Source organism: Aethalodelphis obliquidens, unplaced genomic scaffold (assembly GCF_003676395.1).
Source record: "Aethalodelphis obliquidens isolate GAN/ISIS:26980383/991018 unplaced genomic scaffold, ASM367639v1 scaffold14, whole genome shotgun sequence".
Lineage (NCBI taxonomy): Eukaryota > Metazoa > Chordata > Mammalia > Artiodactyla > Delphinidae > Aethalodelphis > Aethalodelphis obliquidens.
In genome coordinates, this window is record NW_020837958.1 from 30,855,396 (window position 1) to 30,871,395 (window position 16,000).

General features: G+C 33.7%; 1 protein-coding gene and 1 pseudogene across 2 annotated transcripts in view; one reads left to right on the forward strand and one right to left on the reverse strand.

Annotated features, from left to right (window-relative positions):
• PDE3B (phosphodiesterase 3B) overlaps positions 1 to 16,000 on the reverse strand; it is a 178,338-nt gene that overhangs the window by 137,268 nt on the left and 25,070 nt on the right. The gene's annotated exons all lie outside the window — the stretch shown is intronic.
• LOC113624970 (ubiquitin-conjugating enzyme E2 D3 pseudogene) lies at positions 796 to 4,237 on the forward strand (annotated as a pseudogene).

Here is a 16,000-nt window from a genome sequence, read left to right on the forward strand (position 1 = left end):
ATGAAAAGGACACATAATTATATACTATGGTAATTGGACAAGAATATGAGATTGTCCAATCCAGTGTTACTTTTCTTAAAATCAAATTTATTGAAGTCAAATTTACTTACAGCCATTTAAAATGTTCAGTTTAATGATTTTTGACAAATATTGTACAACTGTGTATATATCCCCACAATTAAGATATAAATATTTCCATCACCAACAAAAGTTCCCTCAAACTCCTCTGTATTCAATTCCCCCCACCACTGGCCCTAGGTGGCAGATCACTGATCTGCTTCGTATAAATTATTTTTCATTTTCTAGAATTGTATATAAACTGAATTATACAGTATTTACTCCTTTGTATATGGCTTCTTCGATTTAGCATAAGGTTTTGCTCATGTTCTGAGATTCACACATGTTGTGTGTATTCATAGTTCATTCCCTTTTATTAATGAGTAGTATTCCATTGTAGGGATATACCACAATTTGTCTACCCACTCACCTGTGATGGACATTTGGGTTGTTTCTAATTTACAACTTTTATGAACAAAAGTGCTACAAACATACGTGAACAAATTTTTCTGTGGATATATGTTTTTATTTCTCTTCATTAAATACTTAGGAGAGAACTCCAAGATCATACGCTAAATTGCCAAAACATTTTCCAAGGGAATGTACAATTTTACATTCCTAGCAGGAGTGTTCACATTTTTTGCCTAATTTTAATTTGATCATTTGTTTTCTTTTTATTGAGTTGTAAGAGATCTTTAAATATTCTAGATAGAAGTCATTTGTCAGATATATTTATTATAAATAGTTTTCCCATGCTAGTACTTACCTTTGCATTTTCTTACTGATACCTTTCAAAGAAAAGTTTTTAATTGTAATGAAGTCCAGTTAATTTTTTTTTCTTTTATATTTTATTTTTCAGAATTTTCTTCTAGATGTTTTAAAGTTTTTTTTTATTTTTAAATTTTGGTCTATAACCATTGTGTTGTGTATGGTGTGAGTAAGAGTCAGTGTTCATTTTTTCCCCCACAGAGTAGCCAGTTGTTCTAGGACATTTGTTGAAAAGACTGTAACTTCCTCCTTTGATGTGCCTTGGCACCTTTGCTAAAAATCAACTGATCTTATGTGTGTGGGTCTATTTCTGGACACTCGATTCTATTCTATTGATCCATAATGTCTATCTTATTACTACTACATACTGTAATTAAATAAATCTTGAATCAGGTAGTCTGAACTATGTTCTTTTTTTTAATTGCTCTGACTATTCGTCTTTCCATGTAAAAAAAAATTTTTTTTTGGCCGCCGCACAGCATGAGGGATCTTAGTTCCCCCACCAGGGATCGAACCGCGCCCCCTGCAGTGGAAGCATGGAGTCTTAACCATTGGACCACCAGGGAAGTCCTGTAAATTAGATTCAATCTAATTTTGAATTAGATTGTCAGTAACTTTAAAAAAAAGGAAAAGACTGCTGAAATTTGTATTAGAATTTCACTGAAGTACAGATCAATTTGTAACTCAGTGTTTCTTAATCTCTATCTATACATTAGAATTACCTGGACACATCAAAAGATAACCCAAGCCTACCTAGACCCCCATCCCAAACCAATCAAATCAGTAGGTTCTAATATGGAGCCATGATTCAGAAATTCTTGTTTAATCTTTTGGAGGAAATATTTCCATTAAAATTAAAGGTATCTGAGACTATAAGGAACTTTTTGTCATAAATATTGCTGGTGTCTAATTAAAAACTGGGATATCCATTTAAAAAATTAATTTCCATTTGTTAGACCTTCAGACCTAATATTGTGATAAGACCCAAGCCTCCTGGTCATGCCAAACTTAAAAAAGAAGAAATTTGGAAAATTTTCTAAAGATATTTGAGGAAGAAAAACCCAGGAGAAAAAAACCTGACAATCTAGAATTCTACATCTTGGTAAACTATCATTCAAAAGTGAGAGTTAAACAAAGAAACTTTCAGACACACAAAAAGAGCTTACACTAACTGAACCTAACTGAAAGGTATTTCTGTGTTATAAAGAAAAATATTAAAACAGAAGGAAGGAGTGTGACACACACAAAAAATACAGCTAGCCCCAAACGGAGTAGTTCAAACAAGCATTTAAGGAACAACTAATTCTAATCTTGTAAAAACTGTTTCAGATAACAGAAAAAGATGTAACACTCACCAACTTTTTCATAAGTCTAGTGCTACCCTGATATCAAAACCAGATGAGAACAGATGTTACAAGAAAAGAACATTAAATGCCAAAATGTCTTATGCAAATAGACACAAAATTCTCAATAAAATATTACCAAACTAAACACAGCAAAGTAGAGGAGAAAAACCAATACAAATCTTAGCTGCCTTGATATCAATGAGTATTGGCAAGTCTCCCAAAATTTAATCAAATAAAAGATCTTGGCATTGAAGGAAAAGAAAGAAGAAAAGGAAGGGAGGGAGGGAAGGAAAAGAAAAGACAAGACAAAACAATACATCACGGCCTAGCTGGGTTTACCACAGCACTACAAGAATTGCACGTATATTTTTCTTTATACTTTTCCGTATGTTTGAAACACTATATATCATAATTTTTCTTAAGCTCCAAAGGGGTGGTAATTTGCAGATCAAAAAAGATTGAAACCTAAATGCCTACAGTAAGGAAAAAGAATAGGAAGTCAATTTACTCACAGACCCCTCCAAAGATCTAGCACTTGAAGATAGCAATTGCCATAGAATGTTGGGGTAAGATTTCCCACTAAAATCTGGGGAGTTTGATTGAAAACCTACATATTTATACTGATAAGACGCTGCCTCCACTGTGTTCAGTCAAGCAACTACTTCCCTTCAGACTGGCAGACCAGAATTTTGGTCTCTGGAGAAATTCTAGAGACCAGAGATCTAGAGAAATTCTGCATTTGGTATAGCAGGCACCTAGTAAAAAACAGAGGTGAGATAGCAGACTGACACAAGCCAGAAGTAACAGGGAGTTAAGAACACCAGGAGAGGTCGTGCACATGAGCTCCATAGGGCCAGGGAGGCACCAGCTGCCACGCAGGAAGGAGGCCAGGCTGCAGCTTGAGGGAGGCCCCGGCCCGCTGCCCCTGTGTCTGGCAGAGCTGGTGTGAGACAAAAGACAATCCTTCCCAGCCACCGGAATAATCAAGAGTTTTGGCCTGACCTTTGAGCACACACCGAAATAGCCAAACGAAAAGCACAGACTATGGCACTAAAACGGAGTAATAAAGAACTTGGTGATTCGGCCCGTGACCCTGCAGCACAATGTTTTGCAGGTCCAGTTGGGGATGATATGTTTCATTGGCAAGCTACAATTATGGGACCTAATGACAGCCCATATCAAGGCGGTGTATTCTTTTTGACAGTTCGTTTCCTACAGACTACCCCTTAAAACCACCTAAGGTTGCATTTACAACAAAATTTATCATCCAAATATTAACAGTATTGGCAGCATTTGTCTCGACATTCTAAGATCACAGTGGTCTCCTGCTTTAACTACTTCTAAATTTCTTTTATCCATTTGTTCACTGCTATGTGATCCAAACCCAGATGACCCCCTAGTGCCAGAGACTGCACGGATCTATAAAACAGAGATAAGTACAACAGAATAACTCAGGAATGGACTCAGAAGTATGCCATGTGATGCTAGCTGAAAGTCAGAATAACCTGCATTATAGCTGGAATAAACTTTAAATTACTATTCCTTTTTTGATTTTCTTATCCAGCTGCTCCCCTATCAGACCTCGTCTTTTTTATCTTTTGTTTACCTCCCTCCATTCATTCACATGCTCATCTGAGAAGACTTAAGTTCTTCCAGCTTTGGACAATAACTGCTTTTAGAAACTGTAAAGTAGTTACAGGAGAACAGTTGCCCAAGATTCAGAATTTTTTAAAAAAAATGGAGCATGTGTATTATGTGACCAATGTCTTCACTCTAACTTGGGTATGGGATTAAAACCATTCCTCACTGCTCTAACACGCTGAAGAATCATCTGAGGGGGAGGGGGATGGATGCTGAGTTATCACATCAAAGGAAGCAGCATTATTCTAGCAGCATCCATTCTTGGGTAAGCCTTCCACTGTTAGAGATTTGAGGCTACATGATATACTTTATGCTCATAACTGATGTGGCTGGAGAATTGGTATTGAATTTATAGCATCAGCAGAACAGAAAATGTGATGTATTTTATGCATGTCCATAAAGGAATGACCTGTTCTTGTTCTACACAGAATGGAAATTGGAAGTCAAACACCCTTTGTATTCCCAAATAGGGTCTCAAACATTTTGTAATTTTCATTTAAATCGTTAGGAGGCTTGGAGCTATTAGTTAATCTATCTTCCAATACATTATTTAATATAGCACTGAATAAACGATGCAAGTTGTCAATGGATGAGTGATCAACTAATAGTTCTGCTAGTAATTGATTTATTTTTCTTCAAAAAAGTTGCATAGACCAATGAGTTAGCTGCCTGGATTAATCAGTATGGGAAACAATCTTCTGTAAATGCAAAGCTGTTTTTTGTATATACTGTTGGGATTTGCTTCATTGTTTGACATCAAATGATGATGTAAAGTTCTAGAGAGTGAATATTTTGCCATGTTCGGTTAAAAGTGTGCAGTCTGTTACAGGTTGACACGTTGATTGACCTGATATGCAGAATTAATAAGCTATTCAGATAGTGTAGCTTTGTAGGCTGCACATGATACTGGCAGCCCAGGAGTTCATAGAGGGACTTGGGACCCAGCAGTTCTGAAACGTGTATATGGAGTTGAAGAAATTTATTTTCCAGGTACAACCCCCACCTAACTAAATTTTTTCTTTACCTTGTACACTTGACAGCTGAAAAAAACCATAACATGGGAGTAATAATGGGTCAAAATTTACAAAATAAAGTACTGTTTTGGTGTGGGAAAAAAAAAAAGTGCCAGAAGCAACTTTTAACCAATAAGGGACAGATGTTGGTAGATAAAGTGCCCAGCCTCCCTGCACCTCAGTGAGACAATTCTGTGGTATCACGGTCTAAACCAGCATGGAAATGTTCGATATTTGCACTGTCCTATATGGCAGCCACTAGCTGCAAGTAGCTATTGAGCACTTGAGTTGTGGTTAGTGTGAGCAAAAACTGAATTTTAAATTTTATTTAATTTAAGTAATTTAAATTTAAATAACAGTACATGGCTAGTGGTTAGTACTGGACAGCATAGAGTCTCTCTGAGAGTCTCCAGTAATATTGAATCCCAGCTGCCCACAGTAGTAATCCACTCAGTCAATATACTCTTTACTAGTTTTCCTCTTGTACTGTCTCACTTCCCCATTCTCTGATTATAATTCCTAGAATCATCTCCCTATCTTAGAGTCTGCTTTTGAGAGAACGAAGACTCTTAAGGATCTGATGAAAGCTTGCAATTGAAAGGCAAAGACTAAAATGAGCCACAAGAAATTAGGAAATGGCAGGAAAAAGAAACAGAAGAAAACACGGATAAAATGTTATTAATAATCTCAAAGAGATAAGAGTAGATATTGCATCCATGAAACAAAAACATAATATTGAAATGGGAACCAGAGAACAAGAAAGCTCTTGGAGAAATTAAAACTACGATAACAAAAATTTTGTAAGTCAGTAGAAGGATGAGAAGATGAAGTGAAGGACAACAAGGAAAATAAAACAAAAATCCTAAGAGATGGACTTGGGGAGAAAAAAAAATTTTTTTTAATTAAGCAATTAATCCAAGAGATACACTGTCAAAATAGGAGATACAATGGCCAGTTAATAGTAAGTCCAGAAAGAAAGAATTGAAAAGAGGAAAAAAAGAGAAATTATTAAAAACCACAGGAAATTTTCCCCAAACTAAAAGACATGAATCTCCTAAATTAAAAAAAAAAATCAAATATCAGCACATGATTGAAAAAAAGACATATACCAAGGCACAACATCACAAAATTTGTGAACACCAGGATAAAGAAAATCCTAAAAACTTCCAGAGAGAAATCAGATTAGCTTCAGACATTTTAATAGTAACACTGGATGCTTTTTTTTTTTTAAAGTAGACTTAGTTCAACAGTAAACAATATTTTTATAATCAAAAAATGTAAATACCAAAAATAGATTTTAAAATTGTGACATAGCTACAGTAAGAGGATGGAAGAAGAGTGAAAGGGAAGGACTCTAAGAGACCTAAATTCTCAATAACATACAAGAATCACTTAAGCCAAGAAACTGGCAGAAGAGGCATATTATTTTAAATTACGTAAATACCACAAGAAACAATGAAAAGAATTCGGAGTGATTATATCTGAGGACCAGGACTGGAGAGTGGGGAAGAACTAGAAAGGAGACTGCAATTTTTCATTTTAATCTTTTAGTGCTGTTTGATTTTTTATGTGTATGTATTACTTTGAAGGAAATAAAAATGTATTACAAAAGCGGAACAGAAATTTTATGTTAAAATTGTTCAAACTCTTGAAACTATTTTTGAATATCAGTTGTAAAGAGATGGTGTAAGTAATTGGAATCCAAAGATAATTGCAACACAGATAATATCTACTATTCATTTTAGACATCTCTTTCAATGAAACTTCAGAAAGTGCTAACAAGAAATATAGTTAAACCTATTTATTTGTGCCAATGGCAGAGAGCTAGAATATGAATAAATCCATTTATTTTTGCCATTAAAATACACACATATAATTTGTCGGGAAGATTAAGCCCTGTATGTGGGGAAGACTAAGCTCTATATGTTTTAGAAAGTTAATATTAAAATTGGATACTATCACTTGAGCACAAATCAATGAGCTAGATAGTCACAGAAATGTTATGCACATAATAGGCACTTAGATTTGTTAACTAAATGACCAAAGGAGATACTCCAAACAGGGCTCCTAAAAACACAAGGAAAAGCCAGTACAAATATAAAATTTACCATAGATAATATGCAAGTAGTAACTGATAACTTAGTATATATTGAATCACTTTTAGTTTCAGTTTCATCTCTTTTCTCTTCCAGCTAACCTTTTGCCTGTCACTGTGTCAGGTTCCCATAAAATGACTGAGCCATAATAAAAGACAGAGAAGGAAATAATGACATCAGAACATTTATGATAGGAGAATAAATTCACTAGTCAGGAGAACTTGCCAGCAACAATATCACTTGAACATTACAAGTGAGAACACAGAAAGGTTAAAAGAGAAAACTTCATTTGGAAAGAAAACTTCATCTGGAATATTAGTAATTTTTCTTTTTATTAAACAAATATTTTAAGAAATAATACCCTAAAAATTTTTCCTAAAAATGGGAAAAACTGACAAGCCTTTGCTATGAAAGTTTTTAAAGCACTGTACTATGATATTAATCTTAGGCAAAAGATTACAGTTGTCAGTTCATAAGTAATTCAACATTAAAACATTCCTTTCTAAATACTTATTTTTGACAGTTTACCTTGATAATTTAAAATATATTTCCTGTTTCACAAAGTTATTACAATAAAATCAATCAACTTCCTATTTTTCTATCCAATTTTTAATACAACTTCTAAGAGCAAGTGTTCCCAATAATATATAGAACCTCCAAACTTAAACTTTTATTATTCAGCATAAATAATTAACTATGAAGTCTATTTATGTCTAGCTTTATATAAAAACCAAAATGAAATCCTTAATTTCACACTAATAATTAACCTTACTAAATATTAGAGTCCACATATTAACCAATTAGACCTATAGAATGGCAAGAGAATAAGATCTACTATTACCAGCAGAACTAAAAAGGGCCAATACTTTAACTCCAATTTTTAAGGTGACCAAGGCTAAAAATAATATATATTCCTTTTTTTTTTCCAATGATTGTGACTACTGACAGCAATGGTTGTGTTGCTTTCATTTGCGTACCTAGGAGCACCTGGCATAATACGTAATGCCCTCCATCAAATTTTATTGCATGAAAGACTGAATAAATTGTTTTTCTCAATAATATCTATTCCTTTAAATTAAATTTGTGTCTCCATTGTTGGAGGCACCCATAATTAACAAAGGATTTTAGAAAGCAATAAATACTATATTTGTCAGCAAAATAATCCCATTAAGATATCAATATCACAAGTACTAAAAGGATTAAATGATCTCTTAGAAAAGTTTTCAGCTCTAAAATCCCGAGGTTTTACTAACACAGAACATTTTTCTCCTAAAAAGAATTACCTTCTCTCATATTATTCTTTTATAGGCTTCACTAAATAACGCTTTATGCTTTAAAAATGAGAAGCTGTTTCAAACGAAGCCAGACTTTCTAATTAAGTTAACTGGAAACAAGAAAAACTTATTGAGGCTTTCATACGAAGGGAATAAAATAATGTCATGGGCACAGTATAAATTTTAGTGACTAAACAACTTTATATAACTTGCTGAAAAATTATAAAGGAATCAAACATTTCCAGTACAATTCTAAAAATAAAAAATAAATAGCTACAGCATGAGATGTCATTAGTAAATAATTGTTTGAAAACCTGAAGTTTTTAATGATCAACAAACAAGTACCCCTTTTCATGTACTTTGTACCCCGTAGAAAGAAAAGACGCTTCTACGTGAAATAAAAGTTAACTTTATTTTTATAAGAAAGCCTCTCTGACGAGAATGCTTGAACTAAGGGGGAAATAAAGTACTAGATAAGTCTTAAAAATCACCTTATATTTCCCTTGTATGAAGTTTTTTCCCCTATCCTTGGTCCTGTCAGTATAGGATGAGCTGACTCTCTGAACCTATCATATGCTAGGAAATATCTTAACTTCTACAAAGCCAAAGAATTTTTGCCAGGATTATGTGGATTTGGAAAAAGAGGAATTCCAGTAAATTCCAAGTAACCAGTTGTTACCACAGAGAAATAAAACTGATTTGTTCAGTTTTGGAAGGGACAGGCTTTTCGTTGGACAGAGCCAGCTGAGAATTATAAAGCTTAGCTGCTTTAAGCCACAACCCTCACAAACAGCTAAGAAGCAGTCATCAGGAGTGTGATTCTTAGACTAGCAGAAAGTAAGTTTCCAAAAGAAGTTCTCTCAGCTTTCAAAAGAATAACTTCTAGTATTTCTTAAGACCTCCATATGACCACTTGGTCAGTCACTTTCCTCCATGTACATTATGCATCACAGGTTTTGAAGTAAGACAGAACTGGTTTTTAATACCAGATCAGTAACTACCAGCTGACTAGTCCTGCTTAACTTCTCTGAGCTTCAGGTTCCTCAACTGTAGAAGAAGATAACCATACCCTATATTTTGAAGACTACTTCATAAATTTTATAAGAGAAAAAAAGAGATGATCCCACAGATTAAAAGTAGCAGAAACCAATCTTACACAACTTTTTTCAGCAAATAGTGAAAAAGGAAATACTAAGTCATTGTATGAAGCCAGCACAACCCTAAAACCAACACCTGACGTGGACATTATGAGAAAAGAAAATTACAGACCAACATCTCTCATGAACATTAATGAAAATTCTAAAAATAATAATAATAATTTAGCAAGGCAAATCTAGCAACATACAAAAAGGATAATACATATGACTAAGTGGGATTTATTCCAAGAAAACAAGGTTGTTGGTTCAACATTTGGAAATAAACCAAAGTACCTCACCACATTAACAAAATAAAAAAGAGAAATCCTAGGATCATCTTAATAGATACAGAAAAAGTATCTGATAAAATTTAACTCATTCATAATTTTACAAACCTCTTAGCAATCTGGAAATAGAAGAAGGAAAATTCTTTAAACTGATAAAAGGTATCTTCTACCAAAAATAATACACACACATCCCTCAACTACAGCTAACATCAATTTTAATGTCAATATACTGAATATATTCCCCAGAAGTTGGGGAGAAAACAAGATTGTCCACTGTCCTCACTTCTATTCAATTTTATATTGGAGGTTCTAGCCATTGAAATAAGGCAATAAAAAGGCAGAAAAGTATAAAGATCAGAAAAAGTAAAATTGTCCTTGCTCACAGATAACATGATTATATATGTAGAAAATGCAAAGGAATCTACAAACAAGCGACTACAATGAATAAGTGAATCTAGTAAGGTTTTTGATACAAGTTCAAGACTTTTCTATTGTATTTCTATATAGTAATATCAAATGGAAAATCAAATTTATGAAACAGCATTTATTATATAATAACAAAAAATCAAATAATGAATAAATCTTTCATAAGACAGGTAAGATAGCTACACTGAAAACTAAAAAATGATGAGAAAAAATTTTAAAGAAGTAAATAACTGGTGAAATACACACAGTTCATGGTTTGTAAGCCTCAATATCATTATGACAACCAATTCCCCCCAATTAATCTATAGCTCCAATGCGATCCTAATCAAAATTCCAGCAAGACGTTTTGTGGAAACTGAAAAACCAATCCAAAAATTTATATGGAACTGCAAAGACCCTAGAATAGCCAACTTCAATCTTTAAGAAGAATAAAGCTGAAGGACTTACACAACAAGATTTCAACATTTACTAAAAAGTTTTATTGTGACAATGGTCAAAGGATGGACAAATATACTAAAGAAACAGAATCCAAAAACAAATCCACACATATATGGTCACTTGCTTTATGAAAAAGATGCCACTGAAAATCTGTGTGGGGAAAAGAGAGCCTTTTCAATCAATGGTGCTAGAGTTTTGGAAACTAGTATGAAAAAACAATGAACCTTGACCTCAATTTCACACCATTAACAAAAATTAATTCAAGATAGATCACAAACCTAAAAGGTAAAACTATAAAGCTTCTAGAAGAAAATATAAGAAAATATCTTCATGATCTTCATATAAGCAAAGATTTTAAAAAAATTCAAAAGGCCACTAAACTGCTAACTAAAAACTAAAGTTACTAGCCTATTAATAGAAAAAAAAATCGTATACTTCATTAAAATTAAGAACTTATGTTCACCAAAAGATATCATTAAGAGAGCAAATGGTTAAGCCACAGACCAGCAGAAGATATTCCCAGTATGTAAATCCAGCAAAGGTTTTGTATCTGGAATTCATAAAGAATGTATCTAGAATTCATAAAGAATGTAAAATTCAAAAGAATTTTGTATCTAGAATTCATAAAGAATATAAAATCTACTATAAATCAATAATAAAAAAAAATCCAATTTTTTAAATGGGCAAAAGATGTAAACAGGAATTTCAAAAAAGAAAATACCCAAATGGCCCATCAACATATAGAAAAGTACTCAAGCATCATTAGCATCAAAGAAATGTAAATTAAAGTGACAATGACACAACACTACACAACTCACAGAATGGCTAAACACTCATCTGAAGTGTTGATTAGAATGTGGAGCAACTGGAACTCTCATCGACTACTACCGCGTGTATAAATTGGTACAGCTTTGGAAAATTGCTTGGCAGTTTCTATTGAGGGTCAAACATATACCTACCCTATGATTCAATAAACCCACTCCTAGGTAAATAGTCAACAAAAATTAATATATGTCTACCAAAAGATGTATAAGAATGTTCACAACAGCTTTAATCATAAATGTTCTCCCAAAATGGAAATAACTCAAATGACCATAAACTGGAGAATGAATAAATAATGATACATTTGTACTATGGAATACTACACAGAACTGTAAAAGAATAAACTAGTGATAATTTAACAGCATGTATGAATCTTGTAGGCATTATTTTCAGCAAAGGAAACCAGATACAAAAGATAACATACCATGTAACTCGATTTATATGAAATTCAAAAACAGGCCAAAAAAATTGATGGAGATAGGAGTTAGGATAGTCGTTAACATACGGAGGGAGTAATGCCTCTAAGTGTGAACAAAGATTTCTTCTGGTGTGCTGGGAATGTTTTATATTTGGATCTGGGTGGTAACCACATACGTATATACCTATGAAAACATTCATTAAGCACTATATTTTAAGATTACTGTACGTGGTAGTATGTATGTTATGCCTCAATTTTAAAAAGTTGTATTCTCTAAATTTGAAGAAAAAAGCTTCAATCTGGAATTTGGAGATATGTGCAGGAAAAGAAAGTACTTAACAGAGGACTTGGTCAACTCATAACCTATTTGGTTCATATAAATGCATATAAAATAAATAACAGGAAATAAAGTCATGCTAAAAAGGAGACTCAACATTTATTGAGAGTTGATAATAACTCAAGCATTGTGCCAAGGCTATATTTGCACATACATACACACACACAATCTTATTTAAACTCTTCAACAAACCTATGGGGTAGGTACTAATTTTAGAGATGAGAAAACTATGGTGAATAGATGTTGCTCCTATTAAGTTTTAAATGGTTTGATCTTTGTAAACACAGTTTGGCTTGCATAAAATAATTTTCTAAATATCCTGAGAAAAAGTGATTTGTAAATATCCTTCCTGGCTTTCCTATCACATTACCTAAATATAATCCTCCACCACACTGTCATCTTACTCTCCTTTATTTTTCTTCACAACACACATTGCTATCTGATAATATATTACATGTATATGTGCTTATTTCTTATTTTCTCTCTCTCCCACTAGAGTGCAAGTTCCATGAAGGCAGAGACCTTGTCCATGTAGTTCATTGCTCTCCCCCAGCACCCAGACCCATGTCTGCCATGAAGTAGACACCTAATAAATAATGGTGGATGGAATGAAAAAAGTAATAATAAATGTCCTATCTGATACTCAATTTGTACCCTTTTCCATAAGATCTATAAAGCTAAAAGAAAATAAATATATTCCAAGTCTCTGGTAATAATCAGTTTGTATAACCTTACCAGCAAAAGACTTGATATTTATCTCTAATTTGGGGCAACCACTACATATAGTCAAAGAAGAATTTGGGAAGACTGATTTTAACATGTTAAACTAATACAGATAATTATCTTCCATTTATGTCACAAAAGACATAACCATCCAAATGTTAATCTTTTAAAACTGTATTGTTTTGGAGCCAACTAAGCACAGAGTATGTCATGGTTTTAGGAAGAAATGCTTGAGGCCAGCATTATAAAAACCAATTACAATACTCAACATCAACATAGAGCTAAAACAGTGATGACTAAACAATTGCTGAAATGCAGCATTATTTACAAATAGCCAAGATAGGGAAATAACCTAAGTGTCCATTGATGGATGAATGAATTGAAAGAAAATGCGGTATATGTGTGTTGTGTGCATGCACACACACACGAATATCATTCAGCCATAAAAAAGAATGAAATCTTCCCATTTGTGACAAAATGCATGGATCTTGAGGGTATTATATACTAAGTGAAATAAGTCAGAGGAAGAAAAATGCTGTATGATTTCACTCATTTGTAGAATCTAAAAAACAAACAACAAAAACAAAAAAAAACAAGCTATAGATACAGAGAACAGATTGGTGGTTTGCCAGAGGTGGGGGGTAGGGGTGTGCAAAATGACTGTAGTCAGTAATACTATAGTACACATTTGAAAGCTGCTAAGGCAGTATCTTAAAAGTCCTCATCACAAGAAAAAACAATTTTTTGATAACTATGTAAGGTGATGGATGTTAACTAGACTTATTATGACGATTATTTTGCAATAAATACAAAATATTGAATCATTATTTGTACCTGAAACAAACATGATGTCATATATCAATTAAATGTCAATTTTTTTAAAAAACACTACTTAAGTGTATAGGGATAGATGTTTGCCCCTTCACTGAATTCTACTGTTTAGTTTACTCCTGTGTCTTGATCTCATCTCCTTACCTCTCTGTTCTAGCTACTGTGAGCTTTAACCTCACTTGCTATTATCTTTAATTTTTCCTTCTGTGCTATATATGTGTGTATATACATATATATATACACACACACATATATATGTATATATATACACACATATATATTATATATATATGTGTGTGTGTGTGTGTGTGTGTATATATATATATATATATATATATCTTTCTAACATATTTAGATGTGCATCTATCTTTGAAGCATACACACACATACACATAAAACTTGCCTGGACCTTGTTTTCCCTTCCAAAATACTGTTTGATGTCACAGCCACTTTCTTAAAAAAATATACAGCCTCCACTCCCTACTCCCAAATTCATATGATCATCAATAATGACCTTTATCACCAAGTCAAACTGCCTTCCATATGACCTCAATGCATCATTTAAAACAGAACACATCCTCCATCTTTAAACTGTATCCTCTCGACATGCATGATTCTGTGCCTCCCATGTTTGGCTGGGCCTGAACTTTAAACAATTTAGGGGAACCTCTTTAAGAAAAAAAAGCAAAATTAGAAATACAAACTTAGGTGTAATGGTGAATACTTATCTAGAATGAGGGGGGAAAGAATCACAACACAAGTATCACTAAAATCTAGAAAAATAACATCATAATTCTATCAATAATAAGCTCCCTGACACACTTCTAGGATACTTTTTCTACATTTTAATTGCATATCTTTCATGATCACTTCTTCATGTGACAATGACATGTAACATTTTCTATAAGTAGATAGAAATATGTAAGATTTTCTATAAAGAAATAGATTTTTTAAAACTTTCTGAAGACTAAATCATTACTCACATTTTAGAAAATATTCTTTTAGGTTCACAAACTGTTACTGGCTACGTAATATAAAATTTTAGTACTGTTGTCAAATTTGGGGAAACTTACATTTGCTTCTTTCCTTTATAAGCTATCAGATTCAAAAGAGTTTTCCCCAGACTAGCTTCTGGCTCCGTGTATTTCAAACTGTGTTTCTCTTACCCTACTCACGTACTTCTAGTGTCAGATTCTGTAGGACGTGTCCATATCATCTATAATCTCTGGCCTTGCATCTTTTTTCATAACACTGAGTCAGCACAGTAAGTAATAAGAGTACAGTTGACCCTTGAACAACCGGGGGGGCTAAGAGTGCCAACCCTCCGAGCAGTCGAAAATCTGTATATAATTTATAGTCAGCCCTCCGTATAGGCAGCTCCTCCATATCCGAGGTTCCACATCCATGGATTCAACCAACCTCAGATAGCGTAGTACTATAGTTATTTATTATTGGAAAAATTCTGTATGTAAGTAAACCCACACAGGTCAAACCTGTGTTGTTCAAGGGTCAACTGTATTCCAAATGTCATCCCTATACCAGAACAGCTAGCAAAAACCTAACGACACTCTGAAGTGACAATGAACCGTATAAACATATGCCACCCAAACTAAATGTAACCCCAATTCAACTTTCCCTTAGCTGGATGCCAAAAATGCCTACAGGCACTCCAATGCTACATGACATGAGGGTAAATCAAGAATGGAAAGAGACAGCACTCTTAACTTAAAATACCTTACTTTTGGAAATCCTACAGAAACACGTGGCCATGTGAACACCTTTCTCCCCAAGGCTTAGAAGAAATTTGCACAAGTGGTAAATCCCCCACAACCTACAACCCTGACTCTGTTTTCTTTGCTGACTCCTTTCTGACATGCCAACCACTAAATATAGGTACTTCCCACAATTCTTGCCTTTCTCCTGAAAACCTACACAACACAGGTACTTCCCAAAGTCAGGCTGTCCTTAATTTTTTAAAAATTCTATCTGCACTCCTTTTTTCCCCCCAGTCTCATCTATTCTCAAGCTTCATCTATGATCTTCTTTAGCAAATAATCCTCCCTCTAGAATATAGTGACTAGACTACCAACTCTCTGGGAAAGGGAGATGCCAGCCTTGTGGTCTGCATGAACTCCAAGGCCTGAATTCCCTGAGGCATATAGAGGAATGAATGAAACATACTGAATAGCTTCAAAACTTTATCTCTAGCCTCATTCTCTTTTCAAACCTATGATCTTTGATTCAACTGCCTATTGGCCTTTTTCATGAAGATAACATCTGCCCCGCCTCAGAAAACACACACAAAATCCCACGGCCCCTGGAGCACTCTGAACTTCATTTTAATGATAACTTTTAAACTCTTAGTAAATAATTTTCAGAGTAACCTT